The sequence below is a fragment of the Tripterygium wilfordii genome, chromosome 23, assembly GCF_013401445.1.
Source record: "Tripterygium wilfordii isolate XIE 37 chromosome 23, ASM1340144v1, whole genome shotgun sequence".
NCBI lineage: Eukaryota > Viridiplantae > Streptophyta > Magnoliopsida > Celastrales > Celastraceae > Tripterygium > Tripterygium wilfordii.
In genome coordinates, this window is record NC_052254.1 from 7,318,461 (window position 1) to 7,345,774 (window position 27,314).

Sequence of the window (27,314 nt, forward strand, 5' to 3'; positions counted from 1 at the left end):
GACATGAAAAGCTCCTCTATGGGGAGAGTTGAGCAATTCCAAATCGTCAAAGTGGACCGTTGTGCTCTATTGAGTGTTGTTAAAAGTCTAACGTGCTAGTTGAGCCTACGTGCAACGTTTCGTAAGGTAAATACGCGAATAGACCAAGTTATGTGTGAAATTGCACAAAAACGTGAAAAGCTCCTCTATGGTGAGAGTTGAGTAATTCCAAAGCACGAATGTGGACCGTTGTACTCTATTTAGTGCTCTTAAAAGTCTAACTTGCTTGTTGAGCCTTCGTGCCACGTTTCGTAAGGTAAAGACGCGAATAGACCAAGTTAAGTCTCAAATTGCTCAAAGACGTGAAAAGCTCCTCTATGGAGAGAGTTGAGGAATTCCAAAGCATCAACGTGGACCGCTGTACTCTATTTAGTGCTCTTAAAAGTCTAACTTGCTAGTTCAACGTTCGAGCCACGTTTCGTAAGGTAACGGCGCGAATAGACCAAGCTATGTTTGAAATTGCACAAAAACGTTTCGTAAGGTAACGACGCGAATAGACCAAGTAATGTATGAAATTGCACAAAAACGTGAAAAGCTCCTCTATGGAGAGAGTTGAGCAATGCCAAAGCACGAATGTGGGCCGTTGTACCCTACTTAGTGCTCTTAAAAGTCTAACTTGCTTGTTGAGCTTTCGCGCCACGTTTCGTAAGGTAAAGACGCGAATAGACCAAGTTAAGTGTGAAATTGCACAAAAACGTGAAAAGCTCCTCTATGGAGAGAGTTGAGCAATTCCAAAGCACGAATGTGGACCGTTGTACCCTATTTAGTGCTCTTAAAAGTCTAACTTGCTTGTTGAGCCTTCGTGCCACGTTTCGTAAGGATAAGACGCGAATAGACCAAGTTAAGTCTCAAATTGCTCAAAGACATGAAAAGCTCCTCTATGGAGAGAGTTGAGGAATTCGAAAGCATCAATGTGGACCGTTGTACTCTATTTAGTGCTCTTAAAAGTCTAACTTCCTAGTTCAGCGTTCGTGCCACGTTTTGTTTGGTAAAGACGCGAATAGACCAAGTTATGTTTGAAATTGCACAAAAACGTGAAAAGCTCCTCCATGGAGGGGGTTCAGCAATTCCAAAGCATCAATGTGGACCGTTGTACTCTATCTAGTTCTCTTAAAAGTCTAAATTTCTAGTTGAGCCTTCGTGCCACGTTTCGTAAGGTAAAGACGCGAATAGACCAAGTTATGTCTCAAATTGCTCAAAAACGTCAAAAGCTCCTCCATGGAGAGAGTTGTGCAATTCCAAAGCATCAACGTGGACCGTTTTACTCTATTTTGTGCTCTTAAAAGTCTAACTTGCTAGTTGAGCCTTCGTGCCACGTTTCGTTAGGTAAAGATGCGAATAGGCCAAGTTGTGATTGAAATTGCACAAAAACGTGAAAACTCCTCTATGGAAAGAGTTGAGCAATTCCAAAGCATCAATGTGGACCGTTGTACTCTATTTAGTGTTCTGAAAAGTCTAACTTGCTAGTCGAGCTTTCGTGCCACGTTTCGTAAGGTAAAGATGCGAATAGACCAAGTTATGTCTCAAATTGCACGAAAACGTGAAAAGCTCCTCTGTGGAGAGAGTTGAGCAATTACAAAGCATCAATGTGGACCGTTGTACTCTATTGAGTGCTCTTAAAAGTCTAACTTGCTAGTTGAGCCTTCGTGCCACGTTTCGTAAGGTAAAGATGCGAATAGACCAAGTTATGTTTGAAATTGCACAAAAACGTGAAAGGCTCCTCTATGGAGCTAGTTGAGCAATTCCAAAGCATCAATGTGGACCGTTGTACTCTATTTAGTGCTCTTAAAAGTCTAACTTGATAGTTGAGCTTTCGTGCCTCGTTTCGTTAGGTAAAGTCGCGAATAGACCAACTTATGTCTCAAATTGCTCAAAAACGTCAAAAGCTCCTGTATGGAGAGAGTTGAGCAATTCCACATCATCAATGTGGACCGTTGTACTCTATTTAGTGTTCTTAAAAGTCTAACTTGCTAGTTGAGCCTATGTGCAACGTTTCGTAAGGTAAAGACGTGAATAGACCAAGTTATGTCTCAAATTGTTCAAAGACGTGAAAAGCTCCTCTATGGAGAGAGTTGAGCAATTCCAAAGCATCAATGTGGACCGTTGTACTTTATTGAGTGCTGTTAAAAATCTAACTTGCTAGTTGAGCCTTCGTGCAACGTTTCATAAGGTAAAGACGCGAATATACCAAGTTATGTCTCAAATTGCTCAAAGACATGAAAAGCTCCTCTATGGGGAGAGTTGAGCAATTCCAAATCATCAATGTGAACCGTTGTGCTCTATTGAGTGTTGTTAAAAGTCTAACGTGCTAGTTGAGCCTTCGTGCAACGTTTCGTAAGGTAAATACGCGAATAGACCAAGTTATGTGTGAAATTGCACAAAAACGTGAAAAGCTCCTCTATGGAGAGAGTTGAGCAATTCCAAAGCACGAAAGTGGACCGTTGTACTCTATTTAGTGCTCTTAAAAGTCTAACTTGCTTGTTGAGCCTTCGTGCCACGTTTCGTAAGGTAAAGACGCGAATAGACCAAGTTAAGTCTCAAATTGCTCAAAGACGTGAAAAGCTCCTCTATGGAGAGAGCTGAAGAATTCCAAAGCATCAATGTGGACCGCTGTACTCTATTTAGTGCTCTTAAAAGTCTAACTTGCTAGTTCAGCATTCGAGCCACGTTTCGTAAGGTAACGGCGCGAATAGACCAAGCTATGTTTGAAATTGCACAAAAATGTGAAAAGCTCCTCTATGGAGAGAGTTTAGCAATTCCAAAGCATCAATGTGGACCGTTGTACTCCATTTAGTTCTCTTAAAAGGCTAACTTGCTTGTTGAGCCTTCGTGCCACGTTTCGTAAGGTAAAGACGCGAATAGACCAAGTTATGTCTCAAATTGCTCAAAATCGTCAAAAGCTTCTCCATGGAGAGGGTTGAGCAATTCGAAAGCATCAACGTGGACCGTTTTACTCTATTTTGTGCTCCTAAAAGTCTAACTTGCTAGTTGAGCCTTCGTGCCACGTTTCGTAAGGTAAATACGCGAATTGACCAAGTTATGTGTGAAATTGCACAAAAACGTGAAAAGCTCCTCTATGGGGAGAGTTGAGCAATTCCAAAGCACGAATGTGGACCGTTGTACTCTATTTAGTGCTCTTAAAAGTCTAAGTTGCTTGTTGAGCCTTCGTGCCACGTTTCGTAAGGTAAAGACGCGAATAGACCAAGTTAAGTCTCAAATTGCTCAAAGACGTGAAAAGCTCCTCTATGGAGAGAGTTGAGGAATTCCAAAGCATCAATGTGGACCGCTGTACTCTATTTAGTGCTCTTAAAAGTCTAACTTGCTAGTTCAGCGTTCGAGCCACGTTTCGTAAGGTAAAGGCGCGAATAGACCAAGTTATGTTTGAAATTGCACAAAAACATTTCGTAAGGTAACGACGCGAATAGACCAAGTTATGTATGAAATTGCACAAAAACGTGAAAAGCTCCTCTATGGAGAGAGTTGAGCAATGCCAAAGCACGAATGTGGACCGTTGTACCCTATTTAGTGCTCTTAAAAGTCTAACTTGCTTGTTGAGCCTTCGTGCCACGTTTCGTAAGGTAAAGACGCGAATAGACCAAGTTAAGTGTGAAATTGCACAAAAACGTGAAAAGCTCCTCTATGGAGAGAGTTGAGCAATTCCAAAGCACGAATGTGGACCGTTGTACCCTATTTAGTGCTCTTAAAATTCTAACTTGCTTGTTGAGCATTCGTGCCACGTTTCATAAGGTAAAGACGCGAACAGACCAAGTTAAGTCCCAAATTGCTCAAAGACATGAAAAGCTCCTCTATGGAGAGAGTTGAGGAATTCGAAAGCATCAATGTGGACCGTTGTACTCTATTCGTGCCACGTTTTGTTTGGTAAAGACGCGAATAGACCAAGTTATGTTTGAAATTGCACAAAAACGTGAAAAGCTCCTCTATGGAGGGGGTTCAGCAATTCCAAAGCATCAATGTGGACCGTTGTACTCTATTTAGTTCTCTTTAAAGTCTAACTTGCTAGTTGAGCCTTCGTGCCACGTTTCGTAAGGTAAAGACGCGAATAGACCAAGTTTTGTCTCAAATTGCTCAAAAACGTCAAAAGCTCCTTCATGGAGAGAGTTGAGCAATTCCAAAGCATCAATGCGGACCGTTTTACTGTATTTAGTGCTCTTAAAAGTCTAACTTGCTAGTTTAGCCTTCGTGCCACGTTTCGTAAGGTTAAGATGCGAATAGGCCAAGTTGTGTTTGAAATTGCACAAAAACTTGAAAACTCCTCTATGGAGAGAGTTGAGCAATTCCAAAGCATCAATGTGGGTCGTTGTACTCTATTTAGTGCTCGTAAAAGTCTAACTTGCTAGTTGAGCCTTCGAGCCACTTTTCGTAAGGTAAAGATGCGAATAGACCAAGTTATGTTTGAAATTGCAGAAAAACGTGAAAAGCTCCTCTATGGAGAGAGTTGAGCAATTCCAAAGCATCAATGTGGACCGTTGTACTCTATTTAGTGCTATTAAAAGTCTAACTTGCTAGTTGAGCCTTCGTGCCTCGTTTCGTTAGGTAAAGACGCGAACAGACCAAGTTATGTCTCAAATTGCTCAAAAACGTCAAAAGCTCCTGTATGGAGAGAGTTGAGCAATTCCAAACCATCAACGTGGACCGTTGTACTCTATTTAGTGTTCTTAAAAGTCTAACTTGCTAGTTGAGCCTATGTGTGACGTTTCGTAAGTTAAAGATGTGAATAGACCAAGTTATGTCTCAAATTGCTCAAAGACGTGAAAAGCTCCTCTATGGAGAGAGTTGAGCAATTCCAAAGCATCAATGTGGACCATTGTACTTTATTGAGTGCTGTTAAAAGTCTAACTTGCTAGTTCCGCCTTCGTGCAATGTTTCATAAGGTAAAGACGCGAATATACCAAGTTATGCCTCAAATTGCTCAAAGACGTGAATAGCTCCTCTATGGGGAGAGTTGAGAAATTCCAAAGCATCAATGTGGACCGTTGTGCTCTATTGAGTGTTGTTGAAAATCTAACGTGCTAGTTGAGCCTTCGTGCAACGTTTCGTAAGGTAAAGACGCGAATAGACCAAGTTATGTGTGAAATTGCACAAAAACGTGAAAAGCTCCTCTGTGGAGAGAGTTGAGCAATTCCGAAGAACGAATGTGGACCGTTGTACTATATTTAGTGCTCTTTAAAGTCTAACTTGCTTGTTGAGCCTTCGTGCCACGTTTCGTAAGGTAAAGACACGAATAGACCAAGTTAAGTCTCAAATTCTTCAAAGACGTGAAAAACTCCTCTATGGAGAGAGTGGAGGAATTTCAAAGCATCCATGTGGACCGCTGTACTCTATTTAGTGCTCTTAAAAGTCTAACTTGCTAGTTCAGCGTTCGAGCCACGTTTCGTAAGGTAAAGACGCGAATAGACCAAGTTATGTGTGAAATTGCACAAAAACGTGAAAAGCTCCTATATGGTGAGAGTTGAGCAATTCCAAGGCACGAATGTGGACCGTTGTACCCTATTTAGTGCTCTTAAAAGTCTAACTTGCTTGTTGGGCCTTCGTGCCACGTTTCGTAAGGTAAAGACGTGAATAAACCAAGTTAAGTCTCAAATTGCTCAAAGACATGAAAAGCTCCTCTATGGAGAGAGTTGAGGAATTCGAAAGCATCAATGTCGACCGTTGTACTCTATTTAGTGCTCTTAAAAGTCTAACTTGCTAGTTCAGCGTTCGTGCCACGTTTCGTAAGGTAAAGACGCAAATAGACCAAGTTATGTTTGAAATTGCACAAAAATGTGAAAAGCTCCTCTATGGAGAGAGTTTAGCAATTCCAAAGCATCAATGTGGACCGTTGTACTCCATTTAGTTCTCTTAAAAGTCTAACTTGCTTTTTGAGCCTTCGTGCCACGTTTCGTAAGGTAAAGACGCGAATAGACCAAGTTATGTCTCAAATTGCTCAAAACGTCAAAAGCTCCTCCATGGAGAGAGTTGAGCAATTCGAAAGCATCAACGTGGACCGTTTTACTCTATTTTGTGCTCCTAAAAGTCTAACTTGCTAGTTGAGCCTTCGTGCCACGTTTCGTTAGGTAAAGATGCGAATAGGCCAAGTTGTGATTGAAATTGCACGAAAACGTGAAAACTCCTCAATGGAAAGAGTTGAGCAATTCCAAAGCATCAATGTGGACCATTGTACTCTATTTAGTGTTCTGAAAAGTCTAACTTGCTAGTTGAGCTTTCGTGCGACGTTTCGTAAGGTAAAGATGCGAATAGACCAAGTTATGTCTCAAATTGCACGAAAACGTGAAAAGCTCTTCTGTGGAGAGAGTTGAGCAATTCCAAAGCATCAATGTGGACCGTTGTACTCTATTGAGTGCTCTTAAAATTCTAACTTGCTAGTTGAGTTTTCGTGCCACGTTTCGTAAGGTAAAGATGCGAATAGACCAAGTTATGTTTGAAATTGCACAAAAACGTGAAAGGCTCCTCTATGGAGCTAGTTGACCAATTCCAAAGCATCAATGTGGACCGTTGTACTCTATTTATTGCTCTTAAAAGTCTAACTTGATAGTTGAGCTTTCGTGGCTCGTTTCGTTAGGTAAAGTCGCGAATAGACCAAGTTATGTCTCAAATTGCTCAAAAACGTCAAAAGCTCCTGTATGGAGAGAGTTGAGCAATTCCACATCATCAATGTGGACCGTTGTACTCTATTTAGTGTTCTTAAAAGTCTAACTTGCTAGTTGAGCCTATGTGCAACGTTTCGTAAGGTAAAGACGTGAATAGACCAAGTTATGTCTCAAATTGCTCAAAGACGTGAAAAGCTCCTCTATGGAGAGAGTTGAGCAATTCCAAAGCATCAATGTGGACCGTTGTACTTTATTGAGTGCTGTTAAAAGTCTAACTTGCTAGTTGAGCCTTCGTACAACGTTTCGTAAGCTAAAGACGCGAATATACCAAGTTATGTTTCAAATTGCTCAATGACGTGAAAAGCTCCTCTATGGGGAGAGTTGAGCAATTCCAAATCATCAATGTGGACCGTTGTGCTCTATTGAGTGTTGTTAAAAGTCTAACGTGCTAGATGAGCCTTCGTGCAACGTTTTGTAAGGTAAAGACGCGAATAGACCAAGTTATGTGTGAAATTGCACAAAAACGTGAAAAGCTCCTCTATGGAGAGAGTTCAGCAATTCCAAAGCATCAATGTGGATTGTTGTACTCTATTGAGTTCTCTTAAAAGTCTAACTTGCTAGTTGAGCCTTCGTGCCACGTTTCGTAAGGTAAAGACGCGAAGAGACCAAGTTATGTCTCAAATTGCACAAAAACGTCAAAAGCTCCTCCATGGAGAGAGTTGAGCAATTCCAAAGCATCAACGTGGACCATTTTACTCTATTTTGTGCTCTTAAAAGTCTAACTTGCTAGTTGACCCTTCGTGCCAAGTTTCGTAAGGTAAAGATGCGAATAGACCAAGTTGTGTTAGAAATTGCGCAAAAACGTGAAAACTCCTCTATGGAAAGAGTTGAGCAATTCCAAAGCATCTATGTGGACCGTTGTACTCTATTTAGTGCTCTTAAAAGTCTAACTTGATAGTTGAGCTTTTGTGCCTCGTTTCGATAGGTAAAGACGCGAATAGACCAAGTTATGTCTCAAATTGCTCAAAAACGTCAACAGCTCCTGTATGGAGAGAGTTGAGAAATTCCAAAGCATCAATGTGGACCGTTGTACTCTATTTGGTGTTCTTAAAAGTCTAACTTGCTAGTTGAGCCTATGTGCAACGTTTCGTAGGATAAAGACGTGAATAGACCAAGTTATGTCTCAAATTGCTCAAAGACGTGAAAAGCTCCTCTATGGAAAGAGTTGAGCAATTCCAAAGCATCAATGTAGACCGTTTTACTTTATTGAGTGCTGTTAAAAGTCTAACTTGCTAGTTGAGCCTTCGTGCAACGTTTCGTAAGGTAAAGATGCGAATATACCAAGTTATGTCTCAAATTGCTCAAAGACGTGAAAAACTCCTCTATGGGGAGAGTTGAGCAATTCCAAATCATCAATGTGGACCGTTGTGCTCTATTGAGTGTTGTTGAAAGTCTAACGTGCTAGTTGAGCTTCCGTGCAACGATTCGTAAGGTAAAGCCGCGAATAGACCAAGTTATGTGTGAAATTGCACAAAAACGTGAAAAGCTCCTCTATGGAGAGAGTTCAGCAATTCCAAAGCACGAATGTGGACTGTTGTACTCTATTTAGTGCTCTTAAAAGTCTAACTTGCTTGTTGTCTCAAATTGCTCAAAGACGTGAAAAGCTCCTCTATGGAGAGAGTTGAAGAATTCCAAAGCATCAATGTGGACCGCTGTACTCTATTTAGTGCTCTTAAAAGTCGAACTTGCTAGTTCAGCGTTCGAGCCACGTTTCGTAACGTAAGGACGCGAATAGACCAAGTTATGTTTGAAATTGCACAAAAACGTTTCGTAAGGTAAAGACGCGAATAGACCGAGTTATGTGTGAAATTGCACAAAAACGTGAAAAGCTCATGTATGGAGAGAGTTGAGCAATTCCAAAGCACGAATGTGGACCGTTGTACTCTATTTAGTGCTCTTCAAAGTCTAACTTGCTTGTTGAGCCTTCGTGCCACGTTTCGTAAGGTAAAGACGCGAATAGACCATGTTAAGTCTCAAATTGCTCATAGACATGAAAAGCTCCTCTATGGAGAGAGTTGAGGAATTCGAAAGCATCAATGTGGACCGTTGTACTCTATTTAGTGCTCTTAAAAGTCTAACTTGCTAGTTCAGCACTCGTGCCACGTTTCGTAAGGTAAAGACGCGAATAGACCAAGTTATGTTTGAAATTGCACAAAAACGTGAAAAGCTCCTCTATGGAGAGAGTTCAGCAATTTCAAAGCATCAATGTGGACCGTTGTACTCCATTTAGTTCTCTTAAAAGTCTAACTTGCTAGTTGAGCCTTCGTGCCACGTTTCGTAAGGTAAAGACGCGAATAGACCAAGTTATGTCTCAAATTGCTCAAAAACGTCAAAAGCTCCTCCATGGAGAGAGTTGAGCAATTCCAAAGCATCAACGTGGACCGTTTTACTCTATTTTGTGCTCTTAAAAGTCTAACTTGCTAGTTGAGCCTTCGTGCCACGTTTCGTAAGGTAAAGATGCGAATAGACCAAGTTGTGTTTGAAATTGCACAAAAACGTGAAAACTCCTCTATGGAAAGAGTTGAGCAATTCCAAAGCATCTATGTGGACCGTTGTACTCTATTTAGTGCTCTTAAAAGTCTAACTTGATAGTTGAGCTTTCGTGCCTCGTTTCGATAGGTAAAGACGCGAATAGACCAAGTTATGTCTCAAATTGCTCAAAAACGTCAAAAGCTCCTGTATGGAGAGAGTTGAGCAATTCCAAAGCATCAATGTGGACCGTTGTACTCTATTTGGTGTTCCTAAAAGTCTAACTTGCTAGTTGAGCCTATGTGCAACGTTTCGTAAGGTAAAGACGTCAATACACCAAGTTATGTCTCAAATTGCTCAAAGACGTGAAAAGCTCCTCTATGGAAAGAGTTGAGCAATTCCAAAGCATCAATGTCGACCGTTGTACTTTATTGAGTGCTGTTAAAAGTCTAACTTGCTAGTTGAGCCTTCGTGCAACGTTTCGTAAGGTAGAGATGCGAATATACCAAGTTATGTCTCAAATTGCTCAAAGACGTGAAAAACTCCTCTATGGGGAGAGTTGAGCAATTCCAAATCATCAATGTGGACCGTTGTGCTCTATTGAGTGTTGTTAAAATTCTAACGTGCTAGTTGAGCTTTCGTGCAACGATTCGTAAGGTAAAGACGCGAATAGACCAAGTTATGTGTGAAATTGCACAAAAACGTGAAAAGCTCCTCTATGGAGAGAGTTCAGCAATTCCAAAGCATCAATGTGGATTGTTGTACTCTATTGAGTTCTCTTAAAAGTCTAACTTGCTAGTTGAGCCTTCGTGCCACGTTTCGTAAGGTAAAGACGCGAATAGACCAAGTTATGTCTCAAATTGCTCAAAAACGTCAAAAGCTCCTCCATGGAGAGAGTTGAGCAATTCCAAAGCATCAACGACGACCGTTTTACTCTATTTTGTGCTCTTAAAAGTCTAACTTGCTAGTTGAGCCTTCGTGCCACGTTTCGTAAGGTAAAGATGCGAATAGACCAAGTTGTGTTTGAAATTGCGCAAAAACGTGAAAACTCCTCTATGGAAAGAGTTGAGCAATTCCAAAAGCATCTATGAGGACCGTTGTACTCTATTTAGTGCTCTTAAAAGTCTAACTTGATAGTTGAGCTTTCGTGCCTCGTTTCGATAGGTAAAGACGCGAATAGACCAAGTTATGTCTCAAATTGCTCAAAAACGTCAAAATCTCCTGTATGGAGAGAGTTGAGCAATTCCAAAGCATCAATGTGGACCGTTGTACTCTATTTGGTGTTCTTAAAGTTCTAACTTGCTAGTTGAGCCTATGTGCAACGTTTCGTAAGGTAAAGACGTGAATAGACCAAGTTATGTCTCAAATTGCTCAAAGACGTGAAAAGCTCCTCTATGGAAAGAGTTGAGCAATTCCAAAGCATCAATGTAGATCGTTGTACTTTATTGAGTGCTGTTAAAAGTCTAACTTGCTAGTTGAGCCTTCGTGCAACGTTTCGTAAGGTAAAGATGCGAATATACCAAGTTATGTCTCAAATTGCTCAAAGACGTGAAAAACTCCTCTATGGGGAGAGTTGAGCAATTCCAAATCATCAATGTGAACCGTTGTGCTCAATTGAGTGTTGTTAAAAGTCTAACGTGCTAGTTGAGCTTTCGTGGAACGATTCGTAAGGTAAAGCCGCGAATAGACCAAGTTATTTGTGAAATTGCACAAAAACGTGAAAAGCTCCTCTATGGAGAGAGTTGAGCAATTCCAAAGCACGAATGTGGACTGTTGTACTCTATTTAGTGCTCTTAAAGTCTAACTTGAATGTTGTCTCAAATTGCTCAAACACGTGAAAAGCTCCTCTATGGAGAGAGTTGAAGAATTCCAAAGCATCAATGTGGACCGCTGTACTCTCTTTAGTGCTCCTAAAAGTCTAACTTGCTAGTTCAGCGTTCGAGCCACGTTTCATAAGGTAAGGACGCGAATAGACCAAGTTATGTCTGACATTGCACAAAAACGTTTCGTAAGGTAAAGACGCGAATAGACCAAGTTATGTGTGAAATTGCACAAAAACGTGAAAAGCTCCTGTATGGAGAGAGTTGAGCAATTCCAAAGCACGAATGTGGACCGTTGTACTCTATTTAGTGCTCTTAAAAGTCTAACTTGCTTGTTGAGCCTTCGTGCCACGTTTCGTAAGGTAAAGAAGCGAATAGACCATGTTAAGTTTCAAATTGCTCAAAGACATGAAAAGCTCCTCTATGGAGAGAGTTGAGGAATTCGAAAGCATCAATGTGGACCGTTGTACTCTATTTAGTGCTCTTAAAAGTCTAACTTGCTAGTTCAGCATTCGTGCCACGTTTCGTAAGGTAAAGACGCGAATAGACCAAGTTATGTTTGAAATTGCACAAAAACGTGAAAAGCTCCTCTATGGAGAGAGTTCAGCCATTCCAAAGCATCAATGTGGACCGTTGTACTCCATTTAGTTCTCTTAAAAGTCTAACTTGCTAGTTGAGCCTTCGTGCCACGTTTCGTAAGGTAAAGACGCGAATAGACCAAGTTATGTCTCAAAGTGCTCAAAAACGTCAAAAGCTCCTCCATGGAGAGAGTTGAACAATTCCAAAGCATCAACGTGGACCGTTTTACTCTATTTTGTGCTCTTAAAAGTCTAACTTGCTAGTTGAGCCTTCGTGCCACGTTTCGTTAGGTGAAGATGCGAATAAGCCAAGTTGTGTTTGAAATTGCACAAAAACGTGAAAACTCCTCTATGGAAAGAGTTGAGCAATTCCAAAGCATCAATGTGGACCGTTGTACTCTATTTAGTGTTCTGAAAAGTCTAACTTGCTAGTTGAGCTTTCGTGCCACGTTTCGTAAGGTAAAGATGCGAATAGACCAAGTGATGTCTCAAATTGCACGAAAACGTGAAAAGCTCCTCTGTGGAGAGAGTTGAGCAATTCCAAAGCATCAATGTGGACCGTTGTACTCTATTGAGTGCTCTTAAAAGTCTAACTTGCTAGTTGAGCCTTCGTACCACGTTTCGTAAGGTAAAGATGCGAATAAACCAAGTTATGTTTGAAATTGCACAAAAACGTGAAAGGCTCCTCTATGGAGCTAGTTGAGCAATTCCAAAGCATCAATGTGGACCGTTGTACTCTATTTAGTGCTCTTAAAAGTCTAACTTGATAGTTGAGCTTTCGTGCCTCGTTTCGTTAGGTAAAGTCGCGAATAGACCAAGTTATGTCTCAAATTGCTCAAAAACGTCAAAAGCTCCTGTATGGAGAGAGTTGAGCAATTCCACATCATCTATGTGGACCGTTGTACTCTATTTAGTGTTCTTAAAAGTCTAACTTGCTAGTTGAGCCTATGTGCAACGTTTCGTAAGGTAAAGACGTGAATAGACCAAGTTATATCTCAAATTGCTCAAAGACGTGAAAAGCTCCTCTATGGAGAGAGTTGAGCAATTCCAAAGCATCAGTGTGGACCGTTGTACTTTATTGAGTGCTGTTAAAAGTCTAACTTGCTAGTTGAGCCTTCGTGCAACGTTTCGTAAGCAAAAGACGCGAATATACCAAGTTATGTCTCAAATTGCTCAAAGACGTGAAAAGCTCCTCTATGGGGAGAGTTGAGCAATTCCAAATCATCAACGTGGACCGTTGTGCTCTATTGAGTGTTGTGAAAAGTCTAACGTGCTAGTTGAGCCTTCGTGCAACGTTTTGTAAGGTAAAGACGCGAATAGACCAAGTTATGTGAGAAATTGCACAAAAACGTGAAAAGCTCCTCTATGGAGAGAGTTCAGCAATTCCAAAGCATCAATGGGGATTGTTGTACTCTGTTAAGTTCTCTTAAAAGTATAACTTGCTAGTTGAGCCTTCGTGCCACGTTTCGTAAGGTAAAGACGCGAATAGACCAAGTTATGTCTCAAATTGCTCAAAAACGTCAAAAGCTCCTCCATGGAGAGAGTTGAGCAATTCCAAAGCATCAACGTGGACCGTTTTACTCTATTTTGTGCTCCTAAAAGTCTAACTTGCTAGTTGAGCCTTCGTGCCACGTTTCGTAAGGTAAAGATGCGAATAGACCAAGTTGTGTTTGAAATTGCGCAAAAACGTGAAAACTCCTCTTGGGAAAGAGTTGAGCAATTCCAAAGCATCTATGTGGATTGTTGTACTCTATTTAGTGCTCTTAAAAGTCTAACTTGATAGTTGAGCTTTCGTGCCTCGTTTCGATAGGTAAAGACGCGAATAGACCAACTTATGTCTCAAATTGCATAAAAACGTCAAAAGCTCCTGTATGGAGAGAGTTGAGCAATTCCAAAGCATCAATGTGGACCGTTGTACTCTATTTGGTGTTCTTAAAAGTCTAACTTGCTAGTTGAGCCTATGTGCAACGTTTCGTAAGGTAAAGACGTGAATAGACCAAGTTATGTCTCAAATTGCTCAAAGACATGAAAAGCTCCTCTATGGAAAGAGTTGAGCAATTCCAAAGCATCAATGTAGACCGTTGTACTTTATTGAGTGCTGTTAAAAGTCTAACTTGCTAGTTGAGCCTTCGTGCAACGTTTCGTAAGGTAAAGATGCGAATATACCAAGTTATGTCTCAAATTGCTCAAAGACGTGAAAAACTCCTCTATGGGGAGAGTTGAGCAATTCCAAATCATCAATGTGGACCGTTGTGCTCTATTGCGTGTTGTTAAAAGTCTAACGTGCTAGTTGAGCTTTCGTGCAACGATTCTAAGGTAAAGCCGCGAATAGACCAAGTTATTTGTGAAATTGCACAAAAACGTGAAAAGCTCCTCTATGGGGAGAGTTGAGCAATTCCAAAGCACGAATGTGGACTGTTGTACTCTATTTAGTGCTCTTAAAAGTCTAACTTGAATGTTGTCTCAAATTGCTCAAAGACGTGAAAAGCTCCTATATGGAGAGAGTTGAAGAATTCCAAAGCATCAATGTGGACCGCTGTACTCTATTTAGTGCTCTTAAAAGTCTAACTTGATAGTTCAGCGTTCGAGCCACGTTTCGTAAGGTAAGGACGAGAATAGACCAAGTTATATCTGAAATTGCACAAAAACGTTTCGTAAGGTAAAGACGCGAATAGACCAAGTTATGTGTGAAATTGCACAAAAACGTGAAAAGCTCCTGTATGGAGAGAGTTGAGCAATTCCAAAACACGAATGTGGACCGTTGTACTCTATTTAGTGCTCTTAAAAGTCTAACTTGCTTGTTGAGCCTTCGAGCCACGTTTCGTAAAGTAAAGACGTGAATAGACCATGTTAAGTTTCAAATTGCTCAAAGACATGAAAAGCTCCTCTATGGAGAGAGTTGAGGAATTCGAAAGCATCAATGTGGACCGTTGTACTCTATTTAGTGCTTTTAAAAGTCTAACATGCTAGTTCAGCAATCGTGCCATGTTTCGTAAGGTAAAGACGCGAATAGACCAAGTTATGTTTGAAATTGCACAAAAACGTGAAAAGCTCCTCCATGGAGAGAGTTCAGCAATTCCAAAGCATCAATGTGGACCGTTGTACTCCATTTAGTTCTCTTAAAAGTCTAACTTGCTAGTTGAGCCTATGTGCAACGTTTCGTAAGATAAAGACGTGAATAGACCAAGTTATGTCTCAAATTGCTCAAAGACGTGAAAAGCTCCCCTATGGCGAGAGTTGAGCAGTTCCAAATCATCAATGTGGACCGTTGTGCTCTATTGAGTGTTATTAAAAGTCTAACGTGCTAGTTGAGCTTTCGTGCAACGATTCGTAAGGTAAAGCCGCGAATAGACCAAGTTATTTGTGAAATTGCACAAAAACGTGAAAAGCTCCTCTATGGAGAGAGTTGAGCAATTCCAAAGCACGAATGTGGACTGTTGTACTCTATTTAGTGCTCTTAAACGTCTAACTTGAATGTTGTCTCAAATTGCTCAAAGACGTGAAAAGCTCCTCTATGGAGAGAGTTGAAGAATTCCAAAGCATCAATGTGGACCGCTGTACTCTATTTAGTGCTCTTAAAAGTCTAACTTGCTAGTTCAGTGTTCGAGCCACGTTTCATAAGGTAAGGACGCGAATAGACCAAGTTATGTCTGAAATTGCACAAAAACATTTCGTAAGGTAAAGACGCTAATAGACCAAGTTATGTGTGAAATTGCACAAAAACGTGAAAAGCTCCTGTATGGAGAGAGTTGAGCAATTCCAAAGCACGAATGTGGACCGTTGTACTATATTTAGTGCTCTTAAAAGTCTAACTTGCTTGTTGAGCCTTCGTGCCAGGTTTCGTAAGGTAAAGACGCGAATAGACCATGTTAAGGCTCAAATTGCTCAAAGAGATGAAAAGCTCCTCTATGGAGAGAGTTGAGGAATTCGAAAGCGTCAATGTGGACCGTTGTACTCTATTTAGTGCTCTTAAAAGTCTAACTTGCTAGTTCAGCATTCGTGCCACGTTTCGTAAGGTAAAGACGCGAATAGACCAAGTTATGTTTGAAATTACACAAAAACGTGAAAAGCTCCTCTATGGAGAGAGTTCAGCAATTCCAAAGCATCAATGTGGACCGTTGTACTCCATTTAGTTCTCTTAAAAGTCTAACTTGCTAGTTGAGCCTTCGTGCAACGTTTCGTAAGGTAAAGACGCGAATAGACCAAGTTATGTCTCAAATTGCTCAAAAACGTCAAAAGCTCCTCCATGGAGAGAGTTGAACAATTCCAAAGCATCAATGTGGACCTTTGTACTCCATTTAGTTGAGCTTTCATGCCACGTTTCGTAAGGTAAAGATGCGAATAGACCAAGTTATGTCTCAATTTGCACGAAAACGTGAAAAGCTCTTCTGTGGAGAGAGTTGAGCAATTCCAAAGCATCAATGTGGACCGTTGTACTCTATTGAGTGCTCTTAAAAGTCTAACTTGCTAGTTGAGCCTTCGTGCCACGTTTCGTAAGGTAAAGATGCGAATAGACCAAGTGATGTTTGAAATTGCACAAAAACGTGAAAAGGTCTTCTATGGAGCTAGTTGAGCAATTCCAAAGCATCAATGTGAACCGTTGTACTCTATTTAGTGCTCTTAAAAGTCTAACTTGATAGTTGAGCTTTCGTGCCTCGTTTCATTAGGTAAAGACGCGAATAGACCAAGTTATGTCTCAAATTGCTCAAAAATGTCAAAAGCTCCTGTATGCAGAGAGTTGAGCAATTCCACAGCATCAATGTGGATTGTTGTACTCTATTTAGTGTTCTTAAAAGTCTAACTTGCTAGTTGAGCCTATGTGCAACGTTTCGTAAGGTAAAGACGTGAATAGACCAAGTTATGTCTCAAATTGCTCAAAGACGTGAAAAGCTCCCCTATGGCGAGAGTTGAGCAATTCCAAAGCATCAATGTGGACCGTTGTACTTTATTGAGTGCTGTTAAAAGTCTAACTTGCTAGTTGAGCCTTCGTGCAACGTTTCGTAAGGTAAAGACGCGAATAGACCAAGTTATGTGTGAAATTGCACAAAAACGTGAAATGCTCCTCTATGGAGAGAGTTCTGCAATTCCAAAGCATCGATGTGGACCGTTGTACTCTATTTAGTGCTCTTAAAAGTCTAACTTGATAGTTGAGCTTTCGTGCCTCGTTTCGTTAGGTAAAGACGCGAATAGACCAAGTTATGTCTCAAATTGCTCAAAAACGTGAAAAGCTCCTCCATGGAGAGAGTTGAGCCATTCGAAAGCATCAACGTGAACCGTTTTACACTATTTTGTGCTCTTAAAAGTCTAACTTGCTACTTGAGCCTTCGTGCCATGTTTCGTAAGGTAAAGATGCGAATAGACCAAGCTGTGTTTGAAATTGCACAAAACCGTGAAAACTCCTCTCTGGAAAGAGTTGAGCAATTCCAAAGCATCAATGTGGACCGTTGTACTCTATTTAGTGCTCTTAAAAGTCTAACTTGATAGTTGAGCTTTCGTGCCTCGTTTCGTTAGGTAAAGACGCGAATAGACCAAGTTATGTCTCAAATTGCTCAAAAACGTCAAAAGCTCCTGTATGGAGAGAGTTGAGCAATTCCAAAGCATCAATGTTGACCGTTGTACTCTATTTAGTGTTCTTAAAAGTCTAACTTGCTAGTTGAGCCTATGTGCAACGTTTCGTAAGGTAAAGACGTGAATAGACCAAGTTCTGTCTCAAATTGCGCAAAGACGTGAAAAGCTCCTCTATGGAGAGAGTTGAGCAATTCCAAAGCATCAATGTGGACCGTTGTTCTTTATTGAGTGCTGTTAAAAGTCTAACTTGCTAGTTGAGCCTTCGTTCAACGTTTCGTAAGGTAAAGACGCGAATATACCAAGTTATGTCTCAAATTGCTCAAAGACGTGAAAAGCTCCTCTATGGGGAGAGTTGAGCAATTCCAAATCATCAATGTGGACCGTTGTGCTCTATTGAGTGTTGTTAAAAGTCTAGCGTGCTAGTTGAGCCTTTGTGCAACGTTTCGTAAGGTAAAGACGCGAATAGACCAAGTTAAGTCTCAAATTGCTCAAAGACGTGAAAAGCTCCTGTATGGAGAGAGTTGAGGAATTCCAAAGCATCAATGTGGACCGCTGTACTCTATTTAGTGCTCTTAAAAGTCTAACTTGCTAGTTCAGCGTTCGAGCCAGGTTTCGTAAGGTAAAGACGCAAATAGACCAAGTTATGTTTGAAATTGCACAAAAACGTTTCGTAAGGTAAAGACGCGAATAGACCAAGTTACGTGTGAAATTGCACAAAAACGTGAAAAGCTCCTCTATGGAGAGAGTTGAGCAATTCCAAAGCACGAATGTGGACCGTTGTACTCTATTTAACGCTCTTAAAAGTCTAACTTGCTTGTTGAGCTTTCGTGCCACGTTTCGTAAGGTAAAGATGCGAATAGACCAAGTTATGTTTGAAATTGCACAAAAACGTGAAAAGCTCCTCTATGGAGGGAGTTGAGCAATTCCAAAGCATCAATGTGGACCGTTGTACTCTATTTAGTGCTCTTAAAAGTCTAACTTGCTAGTTGAGCCTTCGTGACACGTTTCGTAAGGTAAAGATGTGAATAGACCAAGTTATGTTTGAAATTGCACAAAAACGTGAAAAGCTCCTCTATGGAGGGAGTTGAGCAATTCCAAAGCGTCAATGTGGACCGTTGTACTCTATTTAGTGCTCTTAAAAGTCTGACTTGATAGTTGGGCTTTCATGCCTCGTTTCGTTAGGTAAAGACGCGAATAGACCAAGTTATGGTTGAAATTGCACAAAAACGTGAAAAGCTCGTCTATGGAGAGAGTTCAGCAATTCGAAAGCATCAATGTGGACCGTTGTACTCTATTTAGTTCTCTTAAAAGTCTAACTTGCTAGTTGAGCTTTCGTGCCTCGTTTCGATAGGTAAAGACGCGAATAGACCAAATTATGTCTCAAATTGCTCAAAAACGTCAAAAGCTCCTGTATGGAGAGAGTTGAGCAATTCCAAAGCATCAATGTGGACCGTTGTACTATATTGAGTGCTCTTAAAAGTCTAACTTGCTAGTTGAGCCTTCGTGCCACGTTTCGTAAGGTAAAGATGCGAATAGACCAAGTTATGTTTGAAATTGCACAAAAACGTGAAAAGGTCTTCTATAGAGCTAGTTGAGCAATTCCAAAGCATCAATGTGGACCGTTGTACTCTATTTAGTGCTCTTAAAAGTCTAACTTGATAGTTGAGCTTTCGTGCCTCGTTTCATTAGGTAAAGACGCGAATAGACCAAGTTATGTCTCAAATTGCTCAAAAACGTCAAAAGCTCCTGTATGGAGAGAGTTGAGCAATTCCATAGAATCAATGTGGACCGTTGTACTCTATTTAGTGTTCTTCAAAGTCTAACTTACTAGTTGAGCCTATGTGCAACGTTTCGTAAGGTAAAGACGTGAATAGACCAAGTTATGTCTCAAATTGCTCAAAGACGTGAAAAGCTCCCCTATGGAGAGAGTTTAGCAATTCCAAAGCATCAATGTGGACCGTTGTACTTTATTGAGTGCTGTTAAAAGTCTAACTTGCTAGTTGAGTCTTCGTGCAACGTTTCGTAAGGTAAAGACGCGAATATACCAAGTTATGTCTCAAATTGCTCAAAGACGAGAAAAGCTCCTCTATGGGGAGAGTTGAGCAATTCCAAAGCATCAATGTGGACCGTTGTACTTTATTGAGTGCTGTTAAAAGTCTAACTTGCTAGTTGAGCCTTCGTGCAACGTTTCGTAAGGTAAAGACGCGAATAGACCAAGTTATGTGTGAAATTGCACAAAAACGTGAAAAGCTCCTCAATGGAGAGAGTTCAGCAATTCCAAAGCATCAATGTGGACCGTTGTACTCTATTTAGTTCTCTTAAAAGTCTAACTTGCTAGTTGGGCCTTCGTGCCACGTTTCGTAAGGTAAAGACGCGAATAGACCAAGTTATGTCTCAAATTGCTCAAAAACGTCAAAAGCTCCTCCATGGAGAGAGTTGAGCAATTCCAAAGCATCAACGTGGACCGTTTTACTCTATTTTGTGCTCTTAAAAGTCTAACTTGCTAGTTGAGCCTTCGTGCCACGTTTCGTAAGGTAAAGATGCGAATAGACCAAGCTGTGTTTGAAATTGCACAAAAACGTGAAAACTCCTTTATGGAAAGAGTTGAGCAATTCCAAAGCATCAATGTGGACCGTTGTACTCTATTTGGTGCTCTTAAAAGTCTAACTTGATAGTTGAGCTTTCGTGCCTCGTTTCGTTAGGTAATAATGCGAATAGACCAAGTTATGTCTCAAATTGCTCAAAAACGTCAAAAGCTCTTGTATGGAGAGAGTTGAGCAATTCCAAAGCATCAATGTGGACCGTTGTACTCTATTTAGTGTTCTTAAAAGTCTAACTTGCTAGTTGAGCCTATGTGCAACATTTTGTACGGTAAAGACGTGAATAGACCAAGTTATGTCTCAAATTGCTCAAAGACGTGAAAAGCTCCTCTATTGAGAGAGTTGAGCAATTCCAAAGCATCAATATGGACCGTTGTACTTTATTGAGTGCTGTTAAAAGTCTAACTTGCTAGTTGAGCCATCGTGTAACGTTTCGTAAGGTAAAGACGCGAATAGACCAAGTTATGTTTGAAATTGCACAAAAACGTGAAAAGCTCCTCTATGGAGCTAGTTGAGCAATTCCAAAGCATCAATGTGGACCGTTGTACTCTATTTAGTGCTCTTAAAAGTCTAACTTGATAATTGAGCTTTCGTGCCTCGTTTCATTAGGTAAATACGTGAATAGACCAAGTTATGTCTCAAATTGCTCAAAAACGTCAAAAGCTCCTGTATGGAGAGAGTTGAGGAATTCCACAGCATCAATGTGGACCGTTGTACTCTATTTAGTGTTCTTAAAAGTCTAACTTGCTAGTTGAGCCTATGTGTAACGTTTCGTAAGGTAAAGACGTGAATAGACCAAGTTATGTCTCAAATTGCTCAAAGACGTGAAAAGCTCCCCTATGGAGAGAGTTGAGCAATTCCAAAGCATCCATGTGGACCGTTGTACTTTATTGAGTGCTGTTAAAAGTGTAACTTGCTAGTTGAGCCTTCGTGCAACGTTTCGTAAGTTAAAGACGCGAATATACCAAGTTATGTCTCAAATTGCTCAAAGACGTGAAATGCTCCTCTATGGGGAGAGTTGAGCAGTTCCAAATCATCAATGTGGACCGTTGTGCTCTATTGACTGTTGTTAAAAGTCTAACGTGCTAGTTGAGCCTTCGTGCAACGTTTCGTAAGGTAAAGAAGCGAATAGACCAAGTTATGTGTGAAATTGCACAAAAACGTGAAAAGCTCCTCTATGGAGAGAGTTCAGCAATTCCAATGCATCAATGTGGACCGTTGTACTCTATTTAGTTCTCTTAAAAGTCTAACTTGCTAGTTGAGTCTTCGTGCCACGTTTCGTAAGGTGAAGACGCGAATAGACCAAGTTATGTCTCAAATTGCTCAAAAACGTCAAAAGCTCCTCCATGGAGAGAGTTGAGCAATTCAAATGCATCAACGTGGACCGTTTTACTCTATTTTATGCTCTTAAAAGTCTAACTTGCTAGTTGAGCCTTCGTGCCACGTTTCGTAAGGTAAAGATGCGAATAGACCAAGTTGTGTTTGAAATTGCACAAAAACGTGAGAACTCCTTTATGGAAAGAGTTGAGCAATTCCAAAGCATCAATGTGGACCGTTGTACTCTATTTAGTGCTCTTAAAAGTCTAACTTGATAGTTGAGCTTTCGTGCCTCGTTTCGTTAGGTAAAGACGCGAATAGACCAAGTTATGTCTCAAATTGCTCAAAAACGTCAAAAGCTCCTGTATGGAGAGAGTTGAGCAATTCCAAAGCCTCAATGTGGACCGTTGTACTCTATTTAGTGTTCTTAAAAGTCTAACTTGCTAGTTGAGCCTATGTGCAAAATTTTGTAAGGTAAAGACGTGAATAGACCAAGTTATGTCTCAAATTACTCAAAGACGTGAAAAGCTCCTCTATGGAGAGAGTTGAGCAATTCCAAAGCATCAATGTGGACCGTTGTACTTTATTGAGTGCTGTTAAAAGTCTAACTTGCTAGTTGAGCTTTCGTGCAACGTTTCGTAAGGTAAAGTCGCGAATAGACCAACTTAAGTCTCAAATTGCTCAAAGACGTGAAAAGCTCCTCTATGGAGAGAGTTGAGGAATTCCAAAGCATCAATGTGGACCGTTGTACTCTATTTAGTGCTCTTAAAAGTCTAACATGCTGGTTCAGCGTTCGAGCCACGTTTCGTAAGGTAAGGACGCGAATAGATCAAGTTTTGTTTGAAATTGCACAAAAATGTTTCGTAAGGTAAAGACGCGAATAGACCAAGTTATCTGTGAAATTGCACAAAAACGTGAAAACCTCCTCTATGGAGAGAGTTCAGCAATTCTAAAGCATCGATGTGGACCGTTATACTCTATTTAGTTCTCTTAAAAGTCTAAGTTGCTAGTTGTGCCTTCATGCCACGTTTCGTAAGGTAAAGACGCGAATAGACCAAGTTATGTCTCAAATTTCTCAAAACGTCAAAAGCTCCTCCATGGAGAGAGTTGAGCCATTCGAAAGCATCAACGTGGACCGTTTTACTCTATTTTGTGCTCTTAAAAGTCTAACTTTCTACTTGAGCCTTCGTGCCACGGTTCGTAAGGTAAAGATGCGAATAGACCAAGTTGTGTTTGAAATTGCACAAAAACGTGAAAGCTCCTCTCTGGAAAGAGTTGGGCAATTCCGAAGCATCAATGTGGACCGTTGTACTCTATTTAGTGCTCTTAAAAGTCTAACTTGATAGTTGAGCTTTCGTGCCTCGTTTCGTTAGGTAAAGACGCGAATACACCAAGTTATGTCTCAAATTGCTCAAAAACGTCAAAAGCTCCTGTATGGAGAGAGTAGAGCAATTCCAAAGCATCAATGTTGACCGTTGTACTCTATTTAGTGTTCTTAAAAGTCTAACTTGCTAGTTGAGCCTATGTGCAACGTTTCGTAAGGTAAAGACGTGAATAGACCAAGTTATGTCTCAAATTGCGCAAAGACGTGAAAAGCTCCTCTATGGAGAGAGTTGAGCAATTCCAAAGCATCAATGTGGACCGTTGTTCTTTATTGAGTGCTGTTAAAAGTCTAACTTGCTAGTTGAGCCTTCGTTCGACGTTTCTTAAGGTAAAGACGCGAACATACCAAGTTATGTCTCAAATTGGTCAAACACATGAAAAGCTCCTCTATGGGGAGAGTTGAGCAATTCCAAATCATCAATGTGGACCGTTGTGCTCTATTGAGTGTTGTTAAAAGTCTAACGTGCTAGTTGAGCCTTTGTGCAAAGTTTCGTAAGGTAAAGACGTGAATAGACCAAGTTATGTGTGAAATTGCACAAAAACGTGAAAAGCTCCTCTATGGAGAGAGTTGAGCAATTCCAAAGCACGAATGTGGACCGTTGTACTCTATTTAGTGCTCCTAAAAGTCTAACTTGCTTGTTGAGCCTTCGTGCCACGTTTCGTAAGGTAAAGACGCGAATAGACCAAGTTAAGTCTCAAATTGCTCAAAGACGTGAAAGGCTCCTGTATGGAGAGAGTTGAGGAATTCCAAAACATCAATGTGGACCGCTGTACTCTATTTAGTGCTCTTAAACGTCTAACTTGCTAGTTCAGCGTTCGAGCCACATTTCGTAAGGTAAAGACGCGAATAGACCAAGTTATGTTTGAAATTGCACAAAAACGTTTCGTAAGGTAAAGACGCGAATAGACCAAGTTATGTGTGAAATTGCACAAAAACGTGAAACGCTCCTCTATGGAGAGAGTTGAGCAATTCCAAAGCACAAATGTGGACCGTTGTACTCTATTTAACGCTCTTAAAAGTCTAACTTGCTTGTTGAGCCTTCGTGCCACGTTTCGTAAGGTAAAGATGCGAATAGACCAAGTTATGTTTGAAATTGCACAAAAACGTGAAAAGCTCCTCTATGGAGGGAGTTGAGTAATTCCAAAGCATCAATGTGGACCGTTGTACTCTATTTAGTGCTCTTAAAAGTCTAACTTGCTAGTTGAGCCTTCGTGACACGTTTCGTAAGGTAAAGATGTGAATAGACCAAGTTATGTTTGAAATTGCACAAAAACGTGAAAAGCTCCTCTATGGAGGGAGTTGAGCAATTCCAAAGCGTCAATGTGGACCGTTGTACTCTATTTAGTGCTCTTAAAAGTCTGACTTGATAGTTGGGCTTTCGTGCCTCGTTTCGTTAGGTAAAGACGCGAATAGACCAGGTTATGTGTGAAATTGCACAAAAACGTGAAAAGCTCGTCTATGGAGAGAGTTCAGCAATTCCAAAGCATCAATGTGGACCGTTGTACTCTATTTAGTTCTCTTAAAAGTCTAACTTGCTAGTTGAGCCTTCGTACCACGTTTCGTAAGGTAAAGACGCGAATAGACCAAGTTATGTCTCAAATTGATCAAAAACGTCAAACGCTCCTCCATGGAGAGAGTTGAGCAATTCCAAAGCATCAACGTGGACCGTTTTACTCTATTTTGTGCTCTTAAAAGTCTAACTTGCTAGTTGAGCCTTCGTGCCACGTTTCGTAAGGTAAAGATGCGGATAGACCAAGTTGTGTTTGAAATTGCACAAAAACGTGAAAACTCCTCTATGGAAAGAGTTGAGCAATTCCAAAGCATCAATGTGGATCGTTGTACTCTATTCAGTGCTCTTGAAAGTCTAACTTGATAGTTGAGCTTTCGTGCCTCGTTTCGTTAGGTAAAGACGCGAATAGACCTAGTTATGTCTCAAATTGCTCAAAAACGTCAAAAGCTCCTGTATGGAGAGAGTTGAGAAATTCGAAAGCATCAATGTGGATCGTTGTACTCTATTTAGTGTTCTTAAAAGTCTAACTTGCTAGTTGAGCGTATGTGCAACGTTTCGTAAGGTAAAGACGCGAATAGACCAAGTTAAGTCTCAAATTGCTCAAAGACGTGAAAAGCTCCTCCATGGAGAGAGTTGAGAAATTCCAAAGCATCAATGTGGACCGCTGTACTCTATTTAGTGCTCTTAAAAGTCTAACTTGCTAGTTCAGCGTTCGAGCCACGTTTCGTAAGGTAAGGACGCGAATAGACCAAGTTATGTTTCAAATTGCACAAAAACGTTTCGTAAGGTAAAGACGCGAATAGACCAAGTTATGTGTGAAATTGCACAAAAACGTGAAAAGCCCCTCTATGGAGAGAGTTCAGCAATTCCAAAGCATCGATATGGACCGTTGTACTCTATTTAGTTCTCTTAAAAGTCTAACTTGCTAGTTGAGTCTTCGTGCCCCATTTCGTAAGGTACAGACGCGAATAGACCAAGTTATGTCTCAAATTGCTCAAAAACGTCAAAAGCTCCCCCATGGAGAGAGTTGAGCAATTCCAAAGCATCAACGTGGACCGTTTTACTCTATTTTGTGCTCTTAAAAGTCTAACTTGCTAGTTGAGCCTTCGTGCCACGTTTCGTAAGGTAAAGATGCGAATAGATCAAGTTGTGTTTGAAATTGCACAAAAACGTGAAAACTCCTCTCTGGAAAGAGTTGAGCAAGTCCAAAGCATCAATGTGGACCGTTGTACTCTATTTAGTGCAAGTATAACTTGATAGTTGAGCTTCCGTGCCTCGTTTCGTTAGGTAAAGACGCGAATAGACCAAGTTATGTCTCAAATTGCTCAAAAACGTCAAAAGCTCCTGTATGGAGAGAGTTGCGCAATTCCAAAGCATCAATGTGGACCGTTGTACTCTATTTAGTGTTCTTAAATGTCTAACTTGCTAGTTGAGCCTATGTGCAACGTTTCGTAAGGTAAAGACGTGAATAGACCAAGTTATGTGTCAAATTGCTGAAAGACGTGAAAAGCTCCTCCATGGAGAGAGTTGAGCAATTCCAAAGCATCAATGTGGACCGTTGTGCTTTATTGACTGCTGTTAAAAGTCTAACTTGCTAGTTGAGCCTTCGTGCAACGTTTCGTATGGTAAAGACGCGAATATACCATGTTATGTCTCAAATTGCTCAAAGACGTGAAAAGCTCCTCTATGGAGAGAGTTGAGCAATTCCAAAGCATCAATGTGGACCATTGTACTCTATTTAGTGCTCCTAAAAGTCTAGCTTGCTCGTTGAGCCTTCGTGCTTCGTTTCGTAAGGTAAAGACGCGAATAGACCAAGTTATGTTTGAAATTGCATAAAAACGTTTCGTAAGGTAAAGACGCGAATAGACCAAGTTATGTGTGAAATTGCACAAAAACGTGAACAGCTCCTCAATGGAGAGAGTTGAGCAATTCCAAAGCATGAATGTGGACCATTGTACTCTATTTAGCGCTCTTAAAATTCTAACTTGCTTGTTGAGCCTTCGTGCCACGTTTCGTAAGGTATTGATGCGAATAGACCAAGTTATGTTTGAAATTGCACAAAAACGTGAAAAGCTCCTCTGTGGAGGGAGTTGAGCAATTCCAAAGCGTCAATGTGGACTGTTGTACTCTATTTAGTTCTCTTAAAAGTCTGACTTGATAGTTGACCTTTCGTGCCTCGTTTCGTCAGGTAAAGACGCGAATAGACCAAGTTATGTCTCAAATTGCTCGAAAACGTCAAAAGCTCCTCTATGGAGAGAGTTGTGCAATACCAAAGCATCAATGTGGACCATCGTACTCTATTTAGTGCTCTTAAAAGTCTAACTTGCTAGTTGAGCCTTCGTGACACGTTTCGTAAGGTAAAGATGCGAATAGAGCAAGTTATGTTTGAAATTACACAAAAACGTTAAAAGCTCCTCTATGGAGGGAGTTGAGCAATTCCAAAGCGTCAATGTGGACCGTTGTACTCTATTTAGTGATCTTAAAAGTTTAACTTGATAGTTGAGCTTTCGTGCCTCGTGTCGTTAGGTAAAGACGCGAATAGACCAAGTTATGTCTCAAATTGCTCAAAAACGTCAAAAGCTTCTCTATGGATAGAGTTGAGCAATTCCAAAGCTTCAATGTGGACAGTTGTACTCTATTTAGTGTTCTTAAAAGTCTAACTTGCTAGTTGAGCCTATGTGCAACGTTTCGTAAGGTAAAGACGTGAATAGACCAAGTTATGTTTCAAATTGTTCAAAGACGTGAAAAGCTCGTCTATGGAGAGAGTTGAGCAATTCCAAAGCATCAATGTGGACCGTTGTACTTTATTGAGTGCTGTGAAATGTCTAACTTTCTACTTCAGCGTTTGAGCCACGTTTCGTAAGGTAAAGACGCGAATAGACCAAGTTATGTTTGAAATTGCACAAAAACGTTTCGTAAGGTAAAGACACGAATAGACCAAGTTAGGTGTGAAATTGCACAAAAACGTGAAAAGCTCCACTATGGAGAGAGTTGAGCAATTCCAAAGCACGAATGTGGACCGTTGTACTCTATTTAGCGCTCTTAAAAGTCTAACTTTCTTGTTGAGCCTTCGTGCCACGTTTCGTAAGGTAAAGATGCGAATAGACCGAGTTATGTTTGAAATTACACAAAAACGTGAAAAGCTCCTCTATAAAGGGAGTTGAGCAATTCCAAAGCATCAATGTGGACCGTTGTACTCTATTTAGTGCTCTTAAAAGTCTAACTTGCTTGTTGGGCCTTCGTGCCACGTTTCGTAAGGTAAAGGCGCGAATAGACCAAGTTAAGTCTCAAATTGCTCAAAGACATGAAAAGCTCCTCTATGGCGAGAGTTAAGGAATTCGAAAGCATCAATGTGGACAGT